We start from the raw sequence: 17,053 nt of genomic DNA, 5'->3' as shown, positions 1-17,053 counted from the left end.
TCTCTGGGGCAGAGAATGCCACAGATTTACAACCCTCAGAGAAGAAATTCCTCCTCATCTCAGTTTTAAATGGCCCCCTTATTCTGAGACTATGTCCCCTAGTTTTAGTTCCCCTATGAGTGGAAATATCCTTTGTGCATCCACCTTGTCGAGCCCTCTCATTATCTTGTATGTTTCGATATAATCACCTCTCATTCTTCTGAACTCCAATGTGTATAGGCCCAATCTACTCAACCCATCTTCATAAGTCAACCTAATGAACCTTCTCTGAACAGCCTCTAATGCAAGTATATCCTTCCTTAAATACAGAGACCAAAACTGTATGCAGTACTCCAGGTGTGGCCTCACCAATACCCTGTACAGTTGTAGCAGAACTTCTCTGCTTTTATACTCTATCCCCCTTGCAATAAAGGCCAACATTCCATTTGCCTTCCTGATTATGTGCTGTACCCCATACTAACTTTTTGTGTTTCATGCACAAGGATGCCCAGGTCCCTCGGTACTGCAGCACTTTGCAATTTTGCTCCATTTAAATAATAATTTGCTTTTTAATTCTTTTTGCGAAAGTGGACAACCTCAGACTTTCCCACATTATACTCCATCTGCCAAATCTTTGCCCACTCACTTAGCCTATCTATATCCTCTGCAGATTTTGTGTGTCCTCCTCACAACTTGCTTTCCCACCCATCTTTGTATCATCAGCAAACTTGGCTACATTACACTCGGTCCCTTCATCCAAGTCATTAATATAAATTGTAAATAGTTGAGGACCTAGCACCCTGCGACACCCCACCATTCACTGTTGGCCAACTGGAAAATGACCCATTTATCCCGACTCTCTGTTTTCTGTTAGTTAGCCAATCCTCTACCCATGCAAATATATTGCCCCCTATCCCGTGAACTTTTATCTTGTGCAGTAACCTTTTATGTGGCACCTTATCGAATGCCTTCTGGAAATCCAATTAAACCACATCCACTGGTTCCCCCTTATCCACCCTGCTCGTTACATCCTCAAAGAGCTCCAGCAAATTTGTCAAACATGATTTCCCTTTCATAAAACCATGCTGACTCTGCTTGATTGAATTATGCTTTTCCAAATGTCCTGCTACTGCTTCCTTAATAATGGACTCTAGCATTTTCCCAATGACAGATGTTAGGCTAACTGGTCTATAGTTTCCTGCTTTTTGTCTGCCTCCTTTTTTAAATAGGGGCGTTACATTTGCGGTTTTCCAATCCACTGGGACCGCCCCAGAATCCAGGGAATTTTGGTAGATTACAACCAATGCATCCAGTATCTCTGCAGCCACCTGTTTTAAGACCCAAAGATGTAAGCCATCAGGTCCTGGGGACTTGTCTGCCTTTAGTCCCATTATTTTACCAAGTACTACTTCATTAGTGATAGTGTTAAGTTCCTCCCTCCATATAGTCCTTTGTTATTCCACTATTGGGATGTTTTTAATGCCTTCTACCGTGAAGACCGATGCAAAATATTTGTTCAACGTCTCTGCGATTTCCCTGTTCTCCATTATTAATTCCCCATCTCATCCTCTAGGGGATAACGACCAGACAATCTGTTTTTGTAATGTTGAAGGATAAATACTGGCCAGGAAACCAGGAATAACTCCTCTGCGCTTCCTCCAAATAGTGTCATGGGACCTTTCACATGCACCTGAGGGAGCAGACGGGGCTGTGGTTTAACGTCGCTTCTGAAAGACGGCACCTGATAGCGCAGCACTCCCTCAGCATTGCACTGGATTGTCAGCCTAGATTTTTGTGCTCAAATCCCTGGTGTGGGAATTGTACCCACAATCTTATAACTCAGAGGTGAGAGTGCTACTCACTGAGCCACAGCTGACACAGCTGAGTACCTGGCCTCCTTATTCCACCTACCAAAATGCACCACGTCACAGCTATTTATATTGGAAGTAGAATCATAGAAGTTTACAGCACGGCAGGAGGTCATTTTGGCACATCGTGCCGGCCAACAAGAGGCTATCCAGCTGTAACCCTGCAGGTTACGACACTTCAAGTGCACATCCAAGTATTTTTTAATGTGGGTGAGGGTTTCTGCCTCTACCACCCTTTCAGGCAGTGAGTTCCAGAATCCCACAAACCTCTGCGTGAATAAATTTCCCCTCAAATTCCCTCTAAATCTTCTACCAATTATTTTAATTTATGCCCACTGGTTGTTGAACCCTCTGCTAAGGGAAATAGGTCCTTTGTGTCTACTATATCTAGGCCCTCATAATTTTATACACCTCAATGAGGTCTCCTCTCAGCCTCCTCTGTTCCAAGGAAAACAAATCCAGCCTATCCAATCTGTCCTCATAGCCAAGATTCTCCACTCCCGGCAACAGCCTCATAAATCTCCTCTGTACCCTCTCCAGTGCAATCATGTCCTTCCTGTAATGTGGTGACCAGAACTGCACGCAGTACTCAGCTTTTTTTTAAAAAAAACAGTTCAAGCATAACCCCCTGCTCTTGTATTCTGTGCCTCGGCTAATAAAGGCAAGCATTCCGTATGCATTCTTAACCACCTTATCTACCTGTACTGCTACTTTCAGGGATCTGTGGACATGCACTCCAAGGTCCCTTTGTTCCTCTACACTTCTCAGTGTCCGACCATTTAATGTGTATTCCCTTTCCTTGTTAGCCCTCCCCACATGCATTACCTCACACTTCTCTGGATTAAATTCCATTTGCCACTGTTTTGACCAGTTGATTGATATCTTCCTGCAGTCCTCAGCTTTCTTCATTATCAACCACACAGCCGATTTTAGTATCATCTGCAAAATTCCTAATCATACCCCCTATATTCAAGTCTATATTCAAGTATATCACAAAAAGCAAGGGACCTTGTACTGAGCCCTGCGGAACCCCACTGGAAACATCCTTCCAGTCACAAAAACATCCATCAACCATTACCCTTTGCATCCTGCCTCTGAGCCAATTTTGGATCCAACTTGCCACTTTGCCCTGGATCTCATGGGCTTTTACTTTCGTGACCAATCTGCCATGTGGGACTATCATCAAAAGCTTTGCTAAAAGATATATACATTACATCATACGCTTGACCCTCATCCACCCTCCTGGTTACCTCCTCGAAAAATGCAATCAAATTAGTTAGACACGACCTTTCCTGAACAAATCCGTGCTGACTGTCCTTGATTAAGCCGTGTCTTTCTAAGTGAAGATTTATCCTGTCCTTCAGGATTTTTTCCAATAATTTTCCTACCACTGAGGTTGGGCTGACTGGTTTGTAATTACTCGGTCTATCCCTTTCACCCTTCTTAAACAAAAGTACCACATTAGTAGTCCTCCAGCACCATATCTAAAGCCAGAGAGGATTGGAAAATGGTGGTTGAGCAGTTATAATGAGGGATGTTCAAGAGGCCAGAATTTGAGGAGCAAGATATCTTGTGGGGTTGTGAGGCTGAAAAAGATTAGAGAGATAGGGAGGAGCGAGACCATGGAATGATTTGTAAACAAGGATGAGAATTTTGAAATCGAGGCTTTGTTTAACTGGGAGCCAATGTAGGTCAGAAAGCACAGGAGTGACGGGTGATCTTGACTTGATGCGGGTTAGTACATGGGGGGCTGAGATTTGGATGACTTCAAATTTACGTAGTGAGGAATGTGGGAGACCGGCCAGGAGTGAGTTGGAGTAGTCAAGTCTAGAGATAACAAAGGCATGGATGAGGGTTTCAGCAGCACAAGAGCTGAGGCAGGAGCGGAGGTGGGTAATGTTATGGAGGTGGAAAAAGGTGGTTTTAGTTATGCCATGGATATGTGGCTGGAAACTCATTTCAGGGTCAAATATGACACCTAGATTGTGAACAGTTTTGTTCACCCTCAGATTGATGCTAAGGAGAGGGATGGAGTCAGTGGTTAGGGAACGCAGTTTGTGGCGGGGACCAAAGATAATGGCTTCGGTCTTCCCAATAGTTAATTGGAGAAAATTTCTGCTCATCCAGTACTGGATGTCGGACAAGCAATCTGACAATTTAGATACCAAGCATGGGTCGAGACAAGTGGTGGAGAGGTAGAGCTGGGTATCGTCAGCGTACATGTAGAAACTGACTCTGTGTTTTCAGATGATATCTCCAAGGGGCAGCATATAGATGAGAAATAAGAGGGAAACAAGGACAGATCTTTAGGGGACACCAGAGGTAACAATGCAGGAGTGGGAAGAGAAGCCATTGCATGATATTTTCTGGCTACGATTAGATAGGCAAGAATGGAACCAGGCGAGTGCAGTCCCACCTAGCTGGACATTGATGGAGAGGCGTTGGAGGAGGATGGAGTAGTCAACTGTGTCAGGTGCAGCAGAGGTTAGAACCTAAAGCAAGTTTTCCACTAGATTAACAGTGACTCCAATTCACTTATGTTATAAGAACACAAAAAATAGGAGCAGGCCATTCGGCCCCTCGAGCCTGATCCACCATTCAATAATATCATAGCTGATCTTCTACCTCAACTCCACTTTCCTCATATCCCTTCACCCCTTAATATTCAAAAATGTATCAAGCTGCCTTGAATATACTCAAACACTGAGCATCCATAGCCCTTTGGGGGAGAGACTTCCAAAGATTCACCATCCTCTGAGTGAAGAAATTTATCTTCATCTCAGTCCTAAATGGCCGACACTTATTCTGAGATTGTGACTCCTGGTTCCAGACTCCCAGCCAGAGGAAATATCCTTCCTGCATCTACCCTGTCAAGCCCTTTAAGAATTGTGTATGTTTCAATTAGATCACCTCTCATTATTCTAAACTACAGAGAATATAGGCCTAATCTACTCAATCTCTCTTCATAGGACAATCCCCCATCCCAGGAATCATTCTGGTGAACCTCCATTCCTCAATGGCAAGTATATCCTTTCTTAGGCAAGGAGATCAAAACTGTACACAATACTTCAAATGTGGTCTCACCAGGGCAGTATGTAATTGCAGTAAGACATCTTTACTCTTATACTCAAATCCTTTTATAATAAAGGTCAACATACCATTTGCTTTCTTAATTGCTTCCTGTACCTGCATGTTAACTTTCAGTGATTCATATACATGGACACCCAGGACCCTCTGAACAACAGCATTTTCCAATCTTTCTGCATTTACAAACTACTCTGCTTTTCTATTTTTCCTACCAAAGTGGATAACTTCACATTATATTCCATTTTCCATCTTCTTGCCCACTCACTTAGCCCATCTATATCCCTTTGAAGTTTCTTTGCATTTTGCATCATCCTCACAATTACATTCCCACCTAGCTTTGTATCATCAGCAAACTTGGATATCATCCAAATCATTGATATAGATTGTGAATAGCTGGGGCCCAAGCCCTGATCCCTACGGTACCACTCCACTAGTTACAGCCTGCCAACCCGAAAATTACCCGTTTATTCCGACTCTGTTTTCTGTCCATTAACCAATCCTCAATCCATGCTCGTGTCCACAGTAAATGACACAAGGTCAGCCCGCTGGATGGAACCTCGGGCACCCTGAGCTTGATCTCCGGTGTCTCCAGTCCCGACTGCCCCCTTACATCAGTCTCCCCTCACTTTTATACCCTGCAGTGATCCATCTCTGGCACCTGACTCTTCTTTGTCTTCTCTGCTGGGTTTTGGCAGGAAGCTGGGAAAAGACAGCTGGAACTTCTCTAATCTGTGATTTACAAGGACACTTTCCCTGGTTCTCAGCAGTTACTTTTCTTCAGCAATTTTCTGATTATCCTTAAACTCCCCTGCCTGCTGTTAGTTATTTCTTATAGTTTCATAATTATAGGTATAAACATCACACATTATAATCTAACCTATTCTATTACTCACTCTGGTTTAAGCTTATATTGTCCTGTACTATTTTATGATTTTATAACCAATCCTCAATCCATGTGAGTATATTACCCCCAATCTTATGAGCTCTAATTTTGTTTAATTATCTCTTGTCGAATGCCTTCTGAAAATCCAAATACACCATATCCACTAGTTCCCCCCTTATCTATTCTGCTAGTTACCACCTCAAAAAACGCTAACAGATTTGTCAAACATGATTTCAGTTTTATAAATCCGTATTGACTCTGCCCAATCCTGTTATTATTTTTAATAGTGCCCTGTTACCACATCCTTATAATAGAATCGAGCATTTTCTTCACTACTGATGTCAGGCTAACTGATCTGTAGTTCTTTGTTTTCTCTCTCCCTCCTTTCTTAAATAGTGGGGTTATATTTGGTACCTTCCAATCTGCACGAAGGGAGAGAGAGCGAATGAGTGAGAGGAAGATTGACACGGAAGGGAGAGAGAGCTGGACAGAGTGAGATCAAACAGACAGCAAAGTAAGTGAGACAGAGTGAGACTTAAATCCAAAAGGGGAAGTGGGAGAGACAGAATGAGGCAGAGAAAGAAAGGAAAGAAAGAGAAGGTATTGGCCGGGATGGCAAGGGAGAAGAGAATGGGGCAGAGAGAAGAGAGAGGGGCGAAAGAGGCGGAGAGAGGTAGACTGAGAGCATAGCAGAAAGAGGGACAGAGAAGCAGAGAAGAGAAAGGTGGAAAGAGTGAGAGACAGTGAGGCAGAGAGAAATGAGAGAGGTAGAGATCTTATTGAATGGCGGAGCAGGCTCAAGGGGCAAAATGGCCTACTCCTGCTCCTATTTCTTATGTTCTTAATAGAGCAAATGTGAATTAGAGAGAGAGAACAAGGTGGGGGGAGAGAGAGAAATTGAGAAAGAAACAGGTGGAGATATGAGAGTGCTTCTTCGGCAGCCCCTCACAAACCCTCGACCTCTACCATCTAGAAGGACAAGGGCAGCAAGCACATGGGAACACCACCACCAGCACGTTCCCCTCCAAGTCACACACCATCCTGATATGTAAGAATATCACCGTTCCTTCGTCGCTGGGTCAAAATCCTGGCACTCCCTCCCTCATCATCATCATCGGCAGTCCCTCGAATCGAGGATGACTTGCTTCCACGTCAAAAAGTTCACAGGTGTTTCAATGAAGGACCTAAAATTCCAGGTCCCGTACTACATGTTGAAGGGTGGAAGATGCCTGTGCGTGGATTTTTTTTAGCGTGTGGAGACCGTTGCACACCAGCCACCACACGGGCTTGACAGAGCTAGGTCTTGGTCCAGTGGCAAGGATTAACCAAAACGACTGGAGACCAGCTCTGCTGCACGGACCTAATGCGCACACATACCGCAGTGTGGACGGCCCGTGCTGCCCCTGGGCTCTCGCCTCTTCTGGTCCCCAAACTCACGCCTCTCCTGGGCCCCGGTCATATCCCTCTACAATCTCTCGCCACTCCTTCGCCCTGACCTCGCCGCTCCATCACATGGACTGCAGCGGTTCAAGAAGGTGGCTCACAACCATCTTCTCAAGGGCAATTAGAGATGGATAATAAATGCTGGCCTTGCCAGCGAAGCCCACATCCCATGAACACATTTTTTTTTAAAAGTCACCTTCTCTTTTCAAGAGGAAGAGACCCAGCCTGTTCATCCTTTCCTAATAGGCATAACCTCACATTTCTGGTATCATAATTGTAAATCTAATTTCCAATCTCGCCAATTCCTCTATATCCTTTTTATAATATAAAGATCACAATTGTACACAGTACTCCAAATGTGGTCTAACCAAGGTTCGATACAAGTTCAGCATAACTTAGCTACTTTTCAATTCAATCCCCCTGGAAATAAACCCGAGTGCTTGGTTTACTCTTTTTAACGGCCTTATTAACCTACGTCGCTACTTTTGGTGATTTTTGCATTTGTATTCCGAGATTACTTTGCTCTTCTGCCCCATTTAGATTCTGGTTTTCCAACTAATATGTGACCTCCTTATTTCTGTTACCAAAATGCAATACCTCACATTTATCAGTGTTGAAATTCATTATATGCCAATTCTGCAAGTATATTAATGTAATAAGACATGTAGTACAGCACGGATTAGATACAGAGTAAAGCTCCCTCCACACTGACCCTTCAAACACTCCCAGGGCATAGACAACACGGGTTAGTGACAAAGTAATGCTCCCTCTGCACTGTCCCATCAAACATTTCCAGGTCATATATAGCACGGGCAAGGTATAGAGTTAAGTTCCCTCGACATATAGAGAGTAAAGCTCCCTTTATACTCCCCATCAAACACTCCCAGGCCAACTACAGCTTGGTTTAGATACAGAGTAAATCTCCTTCTACACCCTCCCAGGGCAGTTTCCAGTGGGCTTCCGCAGGGCTCAGTACTTGGTCCCTTGCTTTTTGTGATATATATATAATCAATGATTTGGACTTGAATGTAGGAGGTATGATTAAGAAGTTTGCAGATGATACAAAAATTGGCCCTGTGCTTGATAATGAAGAAGCGGTAGACTGCAGGAAGGTATCAATGGACTGGTCAGGTGGGCAGAACAGTGTCAAATGGAACTCAATCCGGAGAAGTGTGAGGTAATGCATTTGGGGAGGGCTAACAAGGAAATCGAATACACAATAAATGGTAGGACACTGAGAAGTGTAGAGGGACAAAGGGACCTTGGAGTGCATGTCCACAGATTCTAGAAGGTAGCAGGACAGGTAGATAAGGTGGTTAAGAAGGCATACGGGATACTTGCCTTTATTAGCCGAGGCATAGAATAGAAGATTAGGGAGGTTATGCTTGAACTGTATAAAAAACTACTTAGGCCACAGTTAGAGTACTGCGTGCAGTTCTGGTCACCACAGTACAGGAAAGATGTGACTTCCCCAGAGAGGATAGAGGAAATTTACGAGGATGTTGCCTGGACTGGAGAATTTTAGCTATGAGGAAAGATTGGATAGGCTGGGGTTGTTTTCTTTGGAACAGAGGAGGCTTAGGAGACCTAATTGAGGTGTATAAAATTATGAGGGGCCTAGATAGAGCAGATAGGAAGGACCTATTTCCCTCAGCAGAGGGTTGAATAACCAGGGGGCATAGATTTAAAGTAAGTGGTAGGAGGTTTAGTGGGGATTTGAGGAGAAATATTTTCACCAAGGTTGGTGGGGGTCTGAAACTCACTGCCTGAAAGAGTGATAGAGGCAGAAACCCTCATAGCATTTAAAAAGTACTTGGATATGCACTTGAAGTGCCGTAACCTACAAGGCTACGATCCAAGAGCTGGAAAGTGGGATCAGGCTGGAAAGCTCTTTGTCAGCAAGCACGGACATGATGGGCTGAATGGCCTCCTTCTGTGCTGTAAATTTCTATGATTCTCTGATCGCAAGGCTAGGAGAGACGCTCTTGAAGGTATGGGGAGCTCGGACTTGTCCGTGGGAGTAACAGACGGCAAGAGAACTCAAATAATCCCGAGCAATGCGGTGTTAGTCGTGGCTCAGTGGTAGTCTCTGAGTCAGTTGGTTGTGGGTTCAAGTCCACTCCCAGAGCATGGAGCATAAAATCAAAGCCGACATTCCAATGCAGTGCAGAGAGAGCGCTGCACTGTCAGGGGTGCCGTCTTTCACATGAGGCCCCATAAGAGCATAAGAAATAGGAGCAGGAGTAGGCCATTTGGCCCCTCGAATCTGCTCCATCATTTAATGATCATGGCTGATCTGATCTGATCTTGCCTTCAACTCCACTTCCCTGCCCACTCCTCATAACCCTCGACTTCCTTATCGTTCAAAAATCTGTCTATCTCCACCTTAAACATATTTAATGACCCAGCTTCTACAGCTCTCTGAGGTAGCGAATTCCAAAGATTCAGAAGAAATTGCTCCTGATTTCCCTTTTAAATGAGCGACCCCTTATTCTGAAACTATGCCCCCTAGTGTTAGATTCCTCCACAGGGGGAAACATCCTCTCTGCGTCTATCCTGTCAAGCCCTCTCAGAATCTTATATGTTTCAATAAGATCACCTCTCATTCTTCTAAACTCCAATGAATATAGGCCCTACCTGCTCAATCTTTCTTCATGACAACCCTTTCATCTCAGGAATCAACCTCGTGAACCTCCTCTGAACTGCCCCCAATGCAAGTATATCCTTCCTTAAAAAAGATGATCAAAACTGTACACAGTACTCCAGGTGTGGTCTCACCAACAGTGTAGTTGTAGCAGGACTTCCCTACTTTTATATTGCATTTCCCTTGCAATAAAGGTCAAAATTCCATTTGCCTTCTTAATTACGCTGTACCTGCATGCTAACTTTTTGTGTATCATGTACAAGGACCCCTCTGTATTGCAGCATTTTCTAATCTCTCCCCATTTAAATAATAATTTGCTTTTTTATTTTTCCTCACATTTTCCCACATTATACTCTATCTGCCAAACTTTTGCCCACTCACTGAGCTGATCTATGTCCCTTTGTAGATTATTTGCGTCTTCCTCACAACTTGCTTTCCCACTTATCTTTGTATCATCAGCATGTTTAGCTACATTCAATCGGTCCCTTCATCCAAGTCATTAATATAGATTGTAAATAGTTGAGGCCCCAGCACTGATCACTGTGGCACCCCACTTGTTACAGTTTGCCAGCCTGAAAATTACCCATTTATCCCTACTCTCTGTTTTCTGTTCGTTAGCCAATCCTCTATCCATGCTAATATATTACCCCCAATCCCGTGAGCTTTTATCTTGTGCAGTAATCTTTTATGTGGCACCTTATCGAATGCCTTCTGAAAATCCAAATACACGACATCTACTGGTTCCCCTTTATCCACCCTGTTCATTACATCCTCAAAGAACTCCATCAAATTTGTCAAACATGATTTCCCTTTCATAAAACCATGCTGACTCTGCTTGACTGCATTATGATTTTCTAAATAATGGACTCCAGCATTTTCCCAATGACATGTTAGTCTAACTGGTCTACAGTTTCCCGCTTTCTGTCTCCCTCCATTCTTAAATAGGGGAATTACATTTGCTATTTTCCAATCTGCTGGGACCTCTCCAGAATCCAGGGATTTTTGGTAGATTACAACCAATGTGGCCACCATCTCTGCAGCCATTTCTTTTAAGACCCTAGGATGCAGGCTATTAGGACCAGGGGACTTGTCCACCTTTAGTCCCATTAGTTTGCCTAGTACCTTTTTTCCCTAGCAATAGTGATTGTTTTAAGTTCTCCCCTCCCAATAGCCCCTTGATTATCAATTATTGGGATGCTTTCAGTGTCTTTTACAGCGAAGACCGATACAAAATATTTATTTAAATTCTCTGCCATTTCCTTGTTTCCCATTATTAATTCCCCAGTCTCCTCTTCTAAGGGACCAACTTAGCTACTCTCTTCCTTTTTATATATCTGTAGAAGCTCTTACTGTCTGTTTTTATATTTCTTGCTAGTTTACTCTCAATCTATTCACTTTTTTTTTCTCGTTGTCCTTTGCTATTTTCTAAAAAGTTCCCAATCTTCTGGCCTTTCATTAATCTTCGCAACATTGTATGCCTTTGTTTTCAATTTGATACCACCCTTTACTTCTTAGTTAGCCATGGATGGTTCATCCTTCTTAGAGTCTTTCTTTCTCATTGGAATATACCTTTGCTGAGTTATGAAATAGCTCCTTAAATGTCTGCCACTCCTTATCTACTGTCTTACCCTTCCTTTGTAATTGCCTTTATTTTTCAGGGCACTATTTTGAGACCCAAGTTTCTCACCCTCAAACCGAATTTGGAATTCTACCATACTATGATCACTCTTCCCAAGAGGATCCTTTACTATGAGATCATGAATTAATCCCAGTCGCATTACACATTACCAATTCTAAAATAGTCTGCTCCCTGGTTGGTTCCACAGCGCATTGTTCTAAGAAAACATCCCGAATACACTATGAACTCTTCCTCAAGGCTACCTAATCTTTATATTGATATATCCAATCAATATAAAGATTTAAATCGTCTATGCTTATTGCAGTACCTTTCTTATAAGCCTCCATTATTTCTTGATTTATATGCTGTCCTGATAGGCTACTCCCACCAGTGACTTCTTTCCCTTATTATTTCTTATCTCCACCCATACTGATTCTACATCTTGATCTTCTGAGAATCAGAACCATCTGACCTCTCAAGTGGGCATAAAAGATTCCATGACGTTATTTCGAAGAAATCTCTCTGGTGTCCTGGCTAACGTTTATCCCTCAACCAACATCACTAAAACAGAGGCCGTGAAAGGCACTTTATAAATACAAAGGAGAAAAGGAACAGTCGATAACAGGACATCAATTAGTCTCCTCTTGGAGAAAGCAAGGAATCGACTCACTGTATGTAGGAAACAAAGCTGATTTATTTGATTGTTGTTTGACAGAGGGTGCAGAAAAGATTTACAAGAATGATTCCAGGGATGAGGGACTTCAGTTACATGGATAGACTGGTGAAGCTGGGGTTGTTCTTCTTAGAACAGAGAAGGTTGAGAGGAATTTGATAGAGGTGCTCGAAAATCATGAGGGGTCTGGACAGAGTAGAGAGAAAATATTCCCATTGGCGGAAGGATTGAGAACCAGAGGACACAGATTCAAGGTGATTGGCAAAAGAACCAAAGGCGACATGAGAAAAAACTTTGTTTTAAGCAGCGAGTGGTTAGGATCTGGAATGCACGGCCTGAAAGGCTGGTGGAGGCAGATTCAATCGTGGCTTTCAAAAAGGGCATTGGATAAGTACCAGAAATAAAACATTTGCAGGGCCACGGGGAAAGGGTGGGGAGTGGGACTTGCAGAGAGCCGGCACGGACTCGACGGTCCGAAAGGCCTCCTTCTGTGCTGTAACCATTCTATGATTCTATGATATCCAGAAAATTAAACTCCAGCCCAGTTAGAGGGATTAATTACACCAGCAGCAACAAACTCCAACTGTCCAAGTGAACAGGGTTCAGTCCTGGATGTGATTAACGGCAACAATAAAAGCAGAATCCAACCCCTGCAGTCACTTGTGAACTCGCTGGTGTAACTGAAGGTTGGATAAACGAGTGAAGCCCTTCCCACACTCGGAGCAGATGAACGGCCTCTCCCCAGTGTGAATGCGTTGGTGTTTCATCAGATCATTTCTGCTTTTATAGCTCCTTTCACAGTCAGAACATTTAAACGGTCTCTTACTGGTGTGAACAAGTTGGTGTTCAGTGAGGTGGGATGAACGAGTGAATGCCTTCCCACACACAGAACAGGTAAAAGGTCTCTCCCCGGTATGAATACGCTGGTGAGCATGAAGCTCGAATGAATTAGTGAATCCCTTTCCACACACAGAGCAGATGAACGGCCTCTCTCCTGTGTGAGCTCGCTGGTGACTCAGATGATGAGATGATTTAGCAAACCGTTTCCCACATACGGGACAGACGAACGGTCTCTCCCCAGTGTGAACTCGCTTGTGTTTAATGAGGTGTGAAGATGCAGTGAATTTCTTCCCACATACGGGACAGGTAAACGGCCTCTCCCCAGTGTGAACACGCTGGTGTCTCACCAGGCTGGATGAACAAGTGAATCCTTTCTCACACACGGAGCAGGTGAACGGTCTCTCCCCAGTGTGAATTCGCTGGTGTGCCAGCAGGCTGGATGAATAAGTGAATCCCTTCCCACACACAGTGCAGGTGAACGACCTCTCCCCAGTGTGAACTCGCTGGTGTTCAGTGAGGTGGGATGAACGAGTGAATCCCTTCCCACACACAGTGCAGGTGAACGGCCTCTCCCCAGTGTGAACACGCTGGTGTTCAGTGAGGTTGGATGTACGAGTGAATCCCTTCCCACACCCGGGGCAGGTGAATGGCCTCTCCCCGGTGTGACTGCGTCGATGAGTTTCCAGCGCAGAGGGACAATTGAATCCCTTCCCACAGTCCCCACATTTCCACGGTTTCTCCATGGTGCGGGTGTCCATGTGTCTCTCCAGGTTGGACGATCAGTTGAAGCCTCGTCCACACACAGAACACGTGTACGGTTTCTCCCCGCTGTGAATGGTGTGATGTTTTTTCAGGCTGTGTAACTGGTCAAAGCTCTTTCCACAGTCAGTGCACTGGAACACTCTCACTCGGGTGTGTGTCTCGGTGCTTTTCCAGTCACACTGATGTTTTAAATCTTTTCCCACAGACAGAACAGACAAACATTTCTCCTTTCACATTCAAAGGCTGATATTCAAGTGAATCGAGTGACTCTGTCAGATCTTGATATGATTGGTTCTAGTTTCCCGTCTGTAAATCCTCCTTTTCTAATATCCTGTAAAAGGTGTTTACAAAAGTCAGCACTGGAAGTGCAGGATAGAAATTGAGGACAGACAATCCTACTTTTTATGGAACATTCTTTCCTCTCTTGTTCTCCAAAGCTGTAAATTCCCGTCCCACACTCTCCCTCCACCCTGTGCTGAAATCCAAACTCATCGCACCACCTCCATCATTTCTTTCTTCCATCTGCAGTTTTCTCACTCCCTCTTCTCTGGTTGGGTTCAGTTCTACATCCTGTCTGTGCAGACTGAGAATAAATGAGGAAATGATTGTCTCTCCAGATCACTGGGACCCTAAAGCCCCGCCCGCCCTCTGCTCCTGTACCAAGATGGCCACGCAGGCACGCTGATCGTGTCTAAGAATTCGGCTAGTTACCCCGAGCGGTCGGGTCCATCACCGCGGGTCAAACATGTGTCCTGCCGGTTCATATTAGGTGCCTGAGGCCTACACCAGGTGTTTATGAAGCTGCCCATCCCACCCAGGGGTCCAATTCCTCCGCTGAGCCCACAAGCTCCTACTGACTTGCGGAACGTCTCTTCCGCCTCAGACCACCTCCACCACTGGCACTGCGCCTGCTCAGAGCACAGCCCGGTCCCGTGTCTGGGCTCCTGGTGTTATTGATAGAGGACTTTACCCCTGCGCGGGGGATTCTGGTTACAGAAGTAAACGTCGCAACATTTGGTAATGAAATGGATTCATTCAGGACAGACAGCAGGGATTATTGCAGGAAATAACACAGTGCAGTGAGAAAGGAAATGCAATAGATGTAGTGAATGCAGTGGATGGATTGTCAAAAGGTGTTTGATAAGGTGCCGGACAGGAGGCTTGTTGATCAAATTAAGGCTCATGGTATTAAAGGGAGTGGGGCAGTGTGGAGAGGAAGTTGGGTAAAGGGCAGAAAACAGAGAGTAGTGGTTAATGGATGTTCTTCAGACTGGAGGGATGTAAACAGTGGTGTCCCCAGGGTCAGTGTGGGGACCATTGCTCTTAATATAGAGACAGGGTCTGGGCTAGGGTATAAGCACATAAGAATTAGAAGCAGGAGTAGGCCCTTTGGCCCCTCGAGCCTGCTCCACCATTCAATAAGATCATATCGATTCATCAATTGATCCACCGCTACGAAAAACAATAAGAATAAAACCGGACGGACCACTCGGCATCGACCTCCGCACCGGCTACGGACCCGACAACGGCCCACCCAGCCCAGTCTTTCTCACCAACATCTGGGGATTTGTGCCAAAATTGGAAGAGATGTCCCAGACTAGTCAAGCAACAGCCTGACATCGTCATACTCACAGAATCATACCTTTCAGCCAATGTCCCAGACTCCTCCATCACCATCCCTGGGTATGTCCTGTCCCACCGGTGGCGGTACAGTAGTATACAGTCGGGAGGGTGTGGCTCTGGGAGTCCTCAACATTGACTCCGAACCCCATGAAGTCTCGTGGCTTCAGGTCAAGCATGGATAAGGAAACCTCCTGCTGATGACCACCTACCGCCCTCCCTCAGCTGATGAATCAGTACTCCTCCATGTTGAACATCACTCAGAAGAAGCACTGAGAGTAGCAAGGTGCACAGAATGTACTCTGGGTGGGGGACTTCAATGTCCATCAAGACTGGCTCGGTAGCACCACTACTGACCGAGCTGGCCGAGTGCTGAAGGACATAGCTGCCAGACTGGGCCTGCAGCAGGTGCTGAGAGAACCAATATATGAGGGGAAAACCCGACTTGCGCCCATCCCTTCGGAAAGGGCACGAGAGCGGGAGCAGCGGTAAGCCTACAAAGGACATGAGTCAGCCGAGCAGCGGGACTTCGGAAAGGGCGAGAGAGCGGGAGCAGCGGTAAGCCTACAAAGGGCGTGAGTCAGCCGAGCAGACAGCCGAAACAGCACCAAGTGACCTGGGAGGAGAAGAAGTAAAAAGATTCAAAGTGTGACATCACAGAAAAGCAGGCAAGTGATTGGTTGGTCAGTTTTTCTCTCTTTTCTTGGGCATTGGTTTAAATTAAGAGCTAGGATTAAAAATCTAAACTTTCAAAATGTAAAAACTTAATTAATTGAATACATTCGAGATGGCAGGGCAGGCGATGTGTTACTGCTGCTGCAGGTGGGAGCTGGTTGACCCCATTGAGGTCCACGGTGACCACATCTGCAGTAAGTGTTGGCTGCTCGAGGAACTTCGGCTCCATGTTGATGAGCTGGAGTCCGAGCTGCAGACACTGCGACACATCAGGGAGGGGGAGAGTTACCTGGACCTTGTGTTCCAGGAGGCAGTCACACCCCTTAGATTCATCAATTCAAATTTGGTCCGTGGTTAGGGACAGGATGGTGTGACTACGAGTGAGGCAGCTGTGGGGACCCAGGAGGTAGTGATGGAGGAGCCTCAGTCCTTGCAATTGTCCAACAGGTACGAGATTTTTGCTCCCTGTTTGGACGAGGGCAGGGACTGCAGGGAGGATGAGCAAACTGACCACAGCGCCGTGGTACAGGAGGCCATTCAAGTGGGGGGAGTAAAAAGAAATGTTGCAGTGGTAGGAAACAGTATAGTTTCAGAGATAGATACTGTTCTCTGCAGCCGAGTGCGTGAGTCCTGAAGGCTGTGATGCCTGCGCGGTGCCAAGGTTAAGGACATCTCCTCTGGGCTGGAGAGGGATTGGAGTAGGAGGGGGAAGATCCAGTTGTCGTGGTCCACGTACCAATGACATAGGCAGAACAAGAAAGGAGTTCTGCTGAGGAGTTTGAGCAGCTAGGGTCTAAATTAAAAAGCAGAATCACAAAGGCAATAATCTCTGGATTACTACCCGAGCCACAAGCAAATATATTTTGGTGAGAAGGAAAGACTTTAAGCGACAAGGGAACTATCCGTGGTTAATGAAGGAAGTAAAGGATGGGATCAAATTGAAAACAATGGCATACAAAGT

The 17,053-nt window shown here is 45.1% G+C and overlaps 1 pseudogene; it reads right to left on the bottom strand.

Moving 5' to 3' along the window:
* LOC139273616 (zinc finger protein 850-like) overlaps window positions 1–17,053 on the bottom strand; it is a 170,773-nt pseudogene that overhangs the window by 56,905 nt on the left and 96,815 nt on the right.

This window comes from Pristiophorus japonicus, chromosome 9 (assembly GCF_044704955.1).
Source record: "Pristiophorus japonicus isolate sPriJap1 chromosome 9, sPriJap1.hap1, whole genome shotgun sequence".
Taxonomy (NCBI): Eukaryota; Metazoa; Chordata; class Chondrichthyes; family Pristiophoridae; genus Pristiophorus; species Pristiophorus japonicus.
Note: the sequence above shows the minus strand (reverse complement) of the source record. Positions and strands in the feature narration are given on the sequence as shown.